An 8,125-nucleotide genomic window follows, 5' to 3' on the forward strand; every position below is an offset into this window, starting at 1 on the left:
CTAGCAGACAATTTTAAATACACACTTACCAATGCTATAAACTCAATAGCCCCACTCGAAAGCAATAAAGGAAAAACAAAAAAAACGTTCACTGCAACTCTTGGTTCTCGTACGAGCTCCAAACCCTCTGCTCACAAAAGTGCCAGGCACACAAAAACTGGCAAACTAACCCCAATGACTTAAATAAGAATAATTTCAAACAGATAGCTCTCCATTACAAAGAAGGTATTGTCACAGGAAAAGCTAACTCTGTCAATGACGGAATCTCCAAGGCCAACTCGCAAGCTAAAGAGAGATTCCCCATCTTTAATGAGATGGTCACACCCCCTACCAGTACAGATGAGATCATCAAAGACAAAACTTGGTACGCAAGCATTCAGTGTGCAATGCTCAACAAATAGACCTCCTCCAAAAAAAAAAAAAAAAAAACACAAGACCATTGCAAAGCCCTCCCGAACCTAAAGACAACTTCTCTCACATGAGCTAACAATAACGATTCCCACCATTCTCAATTCTTCTTTAGACACCACTGAATCCGAGGTCATTGATCTCAATAAACATCTTTTTTTTTTTATTGTTTATGGTTTAAAAAAAAACCTTTACAAAAATACAAATACAGTTTCAGAATAAGAATTATTAAAATACCAAATCAGTTTTCACAAATTCATCATAATATTATATAATATCCATTACTACAGAGGTCATGGTTACGATGCAACACATTGCTTTATCCAAAAATGAGTCACAATGAAACTGAAAAAAACAGAAAAAACTAAATCTTACAGACTTAAGATAAACCTATACATATAGGAGATATTAACATACATCTGATTGGGATTGAACACATGAGATCTTATAACCTAGGCGTAAATGAAAGCCTATCCAAATCACGTAGTCGACATTAAATTAGAAGGCCCAACGGACATCAACACAGCGCGCCTCTTTCAGCGGACAACAAACATCTCAAACGGTCTCTTTGCAAAGGAGGCATATGCCCCCCCCTAAAGCTATTAAGGAATGTTCTAAAGACCTCACCCCCTCCCTAACTGCCTTCATCAATGCTTCTTTTAGAACAGGGACTGTTCCTGATAAGTCTCAAAGAAGCCTGGGTACGGCCCCTTCTAAAAAAAAAAAAGAAACGACATTGGACCCAGCCCAGTCCAACAACTACCGACCTATAACAGTCCCTTTCCTCCTTAAAATCCTGGACAAGGCAGCCCACAACCAGATCCAACTATACATAGAATCCAATTTCATATTGGGTAAAAGACAATCTGGATAACGTAAAGGTCATGGAACAGAAACCGCCTTACTAGACCTAAAAAACCAAATCACCCAGATCATGGACAAAGGTAAGCCTGCCCTCCTCCTCCTTCTTGATCCATCGGCAGCCTTTGATCTGGTTGATCATAAGACCCTCACCACCCATCTTACTCAGGCAGCTCAATTTTCAAAACAAGCAGCCTCTTGGATTACCTCCTTTCTGGGAGGCAGAGCTATGAAGGTGTTCTTAAACATAGCAAACGCCAACCCCACAACTATACACTGTGGAGTACCCCAAGGCTCCTGTACAGCCCCCACATTGTACAACCTCTCCAATGTACTCAACTCTCTAGGTATAGAACATGGGTGCACAACATACGGCCCGCGGGCCAGTTGCGGCCCACCATGCCCTTTTGACCGGCCCGCGAGGCACAAAGACTTTCCTAATGGAGGGCGGCCCGCGGCCGCCCTCCATTAGGAAAGTCTTTGTTGTCTTCCGGGCCGGTGAAAACACTGGCCCTCATTGGCTAGCACACACACGCATCACGTCGCTCCTACGAGCCACGTAATGCGTGTGTGCTGCACCAATGGAGGGCCAGCAGCACTACGGCTGGCGTGGCCCATAAGGCTTGATGCCGGAAGGCATTTCAGCCTTGGACCATGCCAGCCGTAGTGCGATTCCAGCTTACCTGCCTGCCTTCCAGCACGTCTCCGGTAAGTGGTCTGTTTGTGTTTGTGTGTCGGGTTTGTTTTGCTTTATGTTTGTGTGTATGAATGTTTGTGTTTTAATTTATTTTGAGTGCATGTTGAGATGCGGGGGTGGGGGGGGGTGTCGGATGTGTTTGAATGTTTGTGTTTTAATGTATTTTGAGTGTATGTTGAGGTGGGGGGGTGTGTCGGATGTGTTTGAATGTTTGTGTTTTAATGTATTTTGAGTGTATGTTGAGATGCGGGGGTGGGGGGGTGTCGGATGTGTTTGAATGTTTGTGTTTTAATGTATTTTGAGTGCATGTTGAGATGCGGGGGTGGGGGGGTGTGTCGGATGTGTTTGAATGTTTGTGTTTCAATGTATTTTGAGTGCATGTTGAGGTGGGGGGGTGTGTCGGATGTGTTTGAATGTTTGTGTTTTAATGTATTTTGAGTGTATGTTGAGATGCGGGGGTGGGGGGGGTGTCGGATGTGTTTGAATGTTTGTGTTTTAATGTATTTTGAGTGCATGTTGAGATGCGGGGGTCGGGGGGGTGTCGGATGGGTGGGGGGGTGTGTCGGATGTTTATGAATGTTTGTGGGGGTTCGGGTCTGTATGGGTGCATGTTTGTGTGTGTGCTGAGTTGGGGGGTGGGGGATTTGGGTCTGTATGGGTGCATGTTTGTGTGTGTGCTGATTTGGGGGGTGGGGGGTTTGGGTCTGTATGGGTGCATGTTTGTGTGTGTGCTGATTTGGGGGGTGGGGGGTTCGGGTCTGTATGGGTGCATGTTTGTGTGTGTGCTGATTTGGGGGGTGGGGGGTTCAGGTCTGTATGGGTGCATGCTTGAGTGTGTTTGGGGCATAGTGTTTGGTTGGGGGTGAGCGGGCCATGGGGCATAGTGTTTGGTTGGGGTGGGAGCCATGGGGCATAGTGTTTGGTTGGGGGGAGGGGCCCATGGGGCATAGTGTTTGGTGGGGGCCATGGGGCATAGTGTTTGGTTGGGGTGGGAGCCATGGGGCATAGTGTTTGGTTGGGGGTGAGGGGCCCATGGGGCATAGTGTTTGTTTGGGGTGGGAGCCATGGGGCATAGTGTTTGGTTGGGGGTGAGGGGCCCATGGGGCATAGTGTTTGGTGGGGGCCATGGGGCATAGTGTTTGGTTGGGGGTGAGGGGCCCATGGGGCATAGTGTTTGGTTGGGGGTGAGGGGCCCATGGGGCATAGTGTTTGGTGGGGGCCATGGGGCATAGTGTTTGGTGGGGGCCATGGGGCATAGTGTTTGGTTGGGGTGGGAGCCATGGGGCATAGTGTTTGGTTGGGGTGGGAGCCATGGGGCATAGTGTTTGGTTGGGGTGGGAGCCATGGGGCATAGTGTTTGGTTGGGGGTGAGGGGCCCATGGGGCATAGTGTTTGGTTGAGGGTGAGGGGGCCATGGGGCATAGTGTTTGGTTGGGGGTGAGGGGGCCATGGGGCATAGTGTTTGGTTGGGGATGGGAGCCATGGGGCATAGTGTTTGGTTGGGGATGGGAGCCATGGGGCATAGTGTTGCACTCCAAGAGTGAACTCAATAATAAAGCTAAAACAGGCACAGTTAGGAGATGTACATCCTTTGCTTTTTTGAGGAAACCTGACTCAACGAAGGCCATACTCCTCTTGGGTAACCCAAACAGCAAACTATAGCAGTCCAAAATAACGGAATGTCCAATCAAGGGTCAATAAAATATATATAATTTAATTAAACAGACGATATACAATAACTAAATCGAAATAAATGATAGCAATGGAAAATGTGTAGTACAAAATGTAAGTTTGAAATGCAATAAAAATCGTTACCCCTCAAAAACATATCTTTTTCAATGTGTTTAATACAAATTGGGGGTTGAAAAAGCCTCCTGACATGTCCCGTCTACCGCCCCGCCCACTTTTACTTTTCGGCCCACTATAGCCCTCATGTAAGGTACTTTCGGCCCTCTGTCAAAATCAGTTGTGCACCCCTGGTCTATCCTGTTTGCTGTGGAAGGAGGAGTTTTAGCTCAAAAGCCTCACTGCAATGCAGAGCGTTCGCGGAGCCAGAGTTTGCAGAGGCTTGCAGTTTGTGGCAGTTTGTGGCAGTCTGTGGCAGTTTGTGGCGGAGGAGCTGGTTACGGCCTTAGACCTCAACGACGCAACGTGTGAAACCTCCATCTGCACGCCCCACTAGAACTCACTATACCAACCAACTTCACATCCGTAGAGACAAAGCCAGAGGGATAGGCTTCTCATACATAGCACCTACACTATAGAACTCACTCCCCGTAACCCTCAGCTGAAACCTCCATCCATGCTTTCCGCAAGAACCTCAAAACCACAATCCTTAAACTAACTCTCTTCAAACTGTATATTGTAATATAACTAATGTAATTCATGTACATATATATAATTGTCAATAAGTGTATATGACAACTGTATAATTCTATAACCAAGTATGCTCATTCTCTGTAACAAGTGCCACAATGCCCCTGGGCTGTTGCACGCTATACAAATACAAATAAATTGATTGTCCATTTGTACTTTAAGAGCGCAGTTAGCCAAAGCCAGGGTTTTCAGACTACCTCGGCTGGTATTGCTTCCAGACAGCCTTTGCCCTCACTACTGCTGAGGAATGTCTTATAGTCGCAGCCCTTTCGCAATCTCCCCATCCTGCGAGGACCTTCCCATGTCCTTTGTTTTAGAGAACATTACATTTCTGAGGCTCCACTGAATTCTTTGACTGCTTTAATGTAGCAAGTACCTCCGCTGTGGGCCCGGCCGCATTGGGGGCTCTGATTTGCTCTGCTCCCTACCTTTGATTTCTTCCTGAGAGTTTGATTCACCGTCCCAAGCCCTGACTCCTCTTTTCCCCAGGGACTCTCGTTCCTTCTCAAAGCAGAACTCCTGGGCTGCAGCCTCCCCGGAATCTCCTTGGCTATTCTGTGCACACAGCGGCTTCTCTTCCACCTTCTCCCAGAGACACTCCGGGCCACACTGCGCACAGGGGCGCAGAACATAGAGGGAGGCTTGGAGGCTGCTTCTCCCCTCCGCCCAGGAGACCCCTCGATTCTCCGCCAGTGACTGCTCTGGGCATTGGCTGCTTCCTGGGCCGCTGGCCATGGCCCGGGGCAAGGCCTCTGGGCCCCCCTAATATCCCTGCGCTTTCCAGGGCCCACCCCCCGCCCCCTCAGGCATTCCTGCTGTATGGGGGGGGGGGGGGACTTGCACGGCAATAGTAAGGAACCTCCAAGAGTCCACGCACTTGATTGAGAGCGGGCATATGCCCCACATACTCGGGGGGGGGAGGCAGAGAAGCGCCTACTGCGGTGGGGAGGTGGGGGGGCGCTACAAAGGTGGACCCTCATTACTTTGGTTGTGTTTCAAGTATTGAGCACTCACCTCTCCTCGCAGTGGGGGGCGCTGCTTCCAGGGGAACCTGCAGGAAGGGTGGGGGAGACCCTGACGCAACGCGACGCTCCCTCGCCAGCAATAACGGGAACGAGGGGGGGAATGTCATGGGATCCTCCACGCATGTGCAGAGGGTAAGACACTTATCTCACGCGCATGCTCGGAGAGGGCGCCATGAAGGGCCGTAGTAGTGAGCATGCGCATACGGAAAATACCGGCGACGCCGTCGAAGAGGCCAGAGCACATGCGCAGAGGTGAAGTGTAAAGTACACAGAGCATGCGCAAACATTAACGTGGCCAGAGGGTATGCGCAGATATCAGGGAAGGCGTTCCAGCAAAGAGGCTGCGCAGACAATGGAGCTCGAATCGCAGCTGCGCACTAAACAAGCATTGGCAATGCCAACCGTTTAGGCTTTTACGAAGGCTGGGAAAGGCATTTCCCAGGAACTGCCATAGTGGTATTAACTGGCCATCCATGGTAGCAGCTGCAAAATGGTGCAAGTATCTGGGCACCTAGTAGCAGTGCCTGGCAAAGGCTTAATACTTATACACAAGCCAACGCAGTTAGCTTTGCAAATGGGTGTTTTTAAAAGCACTTTGGTGAAGGACATAGTGCCTATAAATCCAGTAGCTAAAAGCAGACCTGGTTGACATGTTTAGTACACCATAAACGGGTTTACTCCAATTAAGTCACTAACACTCAGGAATAATTATGTTGTGGCCTTAAGGAACACACCAGGCGTGGTGAGTGTAGTATGTTAACCTTCTAATTGAAGCTGCCTGATCTCTGTGGGACATGCCCGACTACATCATAGTATGTAGAATCATAACACTTGGAACCCAGGTCTCAATAGAGTTCTAGAAGAGAGGACTGCAATTGAACCATAACTGTCCAGCTCTCTTTACTGTTAGCAGCTTCCCTCCTCCTTTCTTACTTGTAACTTGTTTACATTATTATATGTAGTATCCAATAAATATACATACGTTATATAAACGTCTCCTGCTGTTTTATACAATTTCCCGTCCCGGTCCACTTCATTTGGCGACGAGGATGGCTCTATTTGTGCCTCATCAATGTGTACGGAGCTGCTCCGCTCATGCCCGGGTGTAGCAGCGGCTCCGTCTTCTAGATCCTGAAGGTAACGCTCGGCATTTCGTCCCAAACGCATCATGCTGGCGCTGCGTCCCATTCGCTCCATTGCGGCATATGTGGAACTCGATTGATGTGCTGGGCCGCGCTACACATTACCAAGCCGCCCCAGCCTTTCTTTTATGTGGAACTCGATTGATGTGCTGGGCCGCGCTACACATTACCAAGCCGCCCCAGCCTTTCTTTCGGTTTCTTCCGTGAACACTGCTCATCGGAGTTCGCGCATGCGTTGAATGCGCCGAAGAAGGAAGGAGTCATTAAAGGCACAGTACGCCGTTTTTTTTTCTCCAATGCAAACCGGCGTTTTATAAGCATTTAAAGTACTGACGTCATCATCAAAGGCATAATTACTTGTTTGGGTTTACATTACAAGTTCAAGGAATAGTTCATGTTGAGTACTACACAAGTGAACATTAACCTTGTGAATGATATTAAGGATCCATTTCTCTACTTACAAGAGATGTATTTAACACAGTTACTCAATCAAAATTAAATACATGCACAATGGCAAGGATTATGTAGGATGTGCTGAGTACATCACGCTTTCTGGACACTACTGTGCCCTACATACAGCATTTAAGCAGAATTTGAACTTGCACAGTTTTGCACCTTGTGGTCCTTAACTGAATCATACATACACTTTTTGGTTTTCATCAAACCAAGTTGTCATGGCATTTAGCAGTGTGCCTCCATCTGCTTTCTTTATGCCCAGCACTGATGAACCTGCTTTGCCTTGGAAGAGGTGGATAAAGTCCTTTGAACATTATGCAGGTGTGATTTGTGGTCCCAATTGTGGTGCAGAGAAGAGGAAGTCATTACTCTTGCACTGTTTAGGTCCTGTTGGACAAGAAAAATATGAAACACTTCCAGAATTACCAGAAGAGGAGAGTGTGGACCTAAATGAATACCAGCGAGCTGTAAAAAAAATTGACAAACACTTTGAAAAGAAAGTGAGCATAATTTTAGAACGTTACAAGTTCGGCAAACGCACACAGGAGGAGGGAGAAAGTGTGGAAAAGTTTGTCACTGCATTGAGGAAATTAGCAAAGTCATGCAATTTCAATGAGCAACTGGATGAGAGACTCAGAGACCAATTTATGTTAGAGTGTCGCAGTAGCAAAGTGAGGGAAAGATTGTGGTCGGAAAGTGATCCTTCCCTTGACATTGTTCTCCGAGTGGCAAAAGAAGTAGAACACACCGAAGAGTGTGTTAAAGAATTGGAGAATAAGATGAAACAAGTAAAAATAGGAAGCAGCAATAGTAAAATGCATGATACACCTGATGAGGAGTCAATTTCCATGATCAATAATGATATCATTAAGAGGAGATCTGTCACCAAACAATACAATTTGTTGAGAACGGACAAAAGATCAAGCAAATATGGTCAAAAAGGGTCATCATACGAGGTTTCTAAGAAAAACAGTCCAGAGAATCAATTAAGGAAAGTTGGAAGAAAACGCCAAGGAAGGTGTTATAGATGCGGCAATGTGAATCATTGGGCTGATGACCCGGATTGTCCAGCATTGAAGATCATTTGTAGCAAGTGCAAAGGGAAAGGTCACTTCTCTAAATGTTGCAGATCACGTGACAATGCCATGAACTGGATAGGA

At 47.3% G+C, this 8,125-nt stretch overlaps 1 protein-coding gene across 1 annotated transcript in view; it reads right to left on the reverse strand.

Annotated features, from left to right (window-relative positions):
* The window catches only part of LOC138473373 (zinc finger protein castor homolog 1-like), a 50,203-nt gene extending 44,601 nt beyond the window's left edge, over positions 1 to 5,602 (reverse strand). Inside the window, exon 1 of the mRNA XM_069612062.1 lies at positions 5,357 to 5,602. The gene's annotated coding sequence lies outside the window, so the exon portion shown is untranslated. The remainder of the gene's footprint in view (positions 1 to 5,356) is intronic.
* Positions 5,603 to 8,125: the final 2,523 nt, after the last annotated feature.

Source organism: Ambystoma mexicanum, chromosome 8 (genome assembly GCF_040938575.1).
Source record: "Ambystoma mexicanum isolate Mex_15411 chromosome 8, UKY_AmexF1_1, whole genome shotgun sequence".
Lineage (NCBI taxonomy): Eukaryota > Metazoa > Chordata > Amphibia > Caudata > Ambystomatidae > Ambystoma > Ambystoma mexicanum.